The sequence below is a fragment of the Apium graveolens genome, chromosome 3 (assembly GCF_009905375.1).
Source record: "Apium graveolens cultivar Ventura chromosome 3, ASM990537v1, whole genome shotgun sequence".
NCBI lineage: Eukaryota > Viridiplantae > Streptophyta > Magnoliopsida > Apiales > Apiaceae > Apium > Apium graveolens.
The window spans coordinates 268,019,517-268,021,304 of record NC_133649.1 but is presented as its reverse complement, the minus strand read 5'-3'; positions in this window follow the sequence as shown (position 1 = coordinate 268,021,304).

Here is a 1,788-nt window from a genome sequence, read left to right as displayed (position 1 = left end):
AAGGATAACACTCCGCTACAGCTATCTCCCTTGATTTACGAACACAGGTATAGCCACGGTTCACCCCACATGCCGGACGTGTCCCTGTCCCCCAAATGAGGATAACCCACAGATAGCGGGACAGGTGATCCCAAGCTTTTGGATACAAAGCGCAGGTGGACTCCAAAGTTCTCCAATGAGGACACTCATTGAATACAAGAACAGAGTTCCCAGAGCACACACCAAAGTTAACCACACATCCCTAATGAGGACACCGTTGAATACAGGATAAGGATTTCAATCATTAGGCATACCCCCAGAGGCCTTCAAGCTTTTCTCGGACATCCCCCTCCTTGACCGTCTTAAGGAGGGAATTCTTTAAAGAGTGCCTGCAAAAAATATGTTAGTAAACACATCGATATTCCTCTTTCCATACTTACCTTATCCTCTAGATATCCTTGTTTACCTCGTCCTACATGAGGACAAGCCCGACTATCCAAAAGTATGCATCTCCCAAGGACAGGATGCATCCTTTCCCGTGGAATGCACACATTTACCTTGTATTAACATGTGGACAATCTATCTTGTCAATTCTTACCCATGCAAGGCACGTCCTAAGCTCTGACACATCCTAGATGCATTGAGATTTCCTCCACATCCCTTGGCATAGCAACCTTGACCTCAAATGACCCAAATCACATAGTCTGGTCAATGTTGGACGCGTCCTATATAGGGCGCATCCTCCATTAGCACATTACACCCTACAACTTAATCATTCATCTCTTTGCCCCAATTTAGTTTCAATTAACCCATTCTTGACATAGAACCATTTATAACCAAATTTTGGCTATAACATATTGGTTTGTAATTTGTATTCTAATATTGGTTTGTATTTGAGTACTTGGATATATATATATATATATATTCCAACTTTTCCCTGATAGACTTGGTGTATCTTGCTATATGTTCATATATTAGTTTCTTGGTGTAATGTACAAGCTTTCAGTTATCCATTTCAACAAGTCCAATAATGTATTGTTGCATTTCTGTTTTCCGAAATGTACTTCAATAAAGGAAACTTCTACAATTTTACAGCACTAGGTTAGTTTGTTGGGTCTAATGATTTTTTTAACTTCTGCAATTATTTGTATGCTCACTGCTGATGATTCTTCTTATTTTAGTTCGTGAGCTGGATGTGTTATTATTATTTTAATAATTATTATTATTTTATGGGCTACATATAAAAATTTCAATTATATTTGTTATTTATTGTATTGGGTTAAATCAATTGATCAAATAAGAAACCCACTTAGATTTTAATTTATGTATGGACCTAATAAGTGGATACCTAATACCAGGACACCCATCAAAGAGAGCTATTGAGTAACCCTAAGGAGTACTTGGTTGAGGAAGACAACAATCAATAATATTATTCAGATTCAGATACCGTTACAATTAGAGCCTTATGGATTTAGGTACACTTCTGCCTTCTGTTTAATCTCGATAATTAGATATGATGATTACGGTCCTTGTCTCAATTTTAGAGAATTATATGTTTATAGAATTATTAGATTTTAACAATCGGCATTAGAGCCTCTTCTATTTAGTTATCGGATATTGATCCATGTCATTTGTTTTATGTGGTTGAATCTGTTCGGTTAATTGTTTGCTGAAATTTTTTAATGTTCTCTATATGAAAGCATGTAGTATATTTGTTTGTATAATACAACAATCAAATTTATGTTTTCGGCTTTAAATTTTCTTGAACAAGCATGTCTTTTAGTTGGTTGAATATAATAACTATGACAT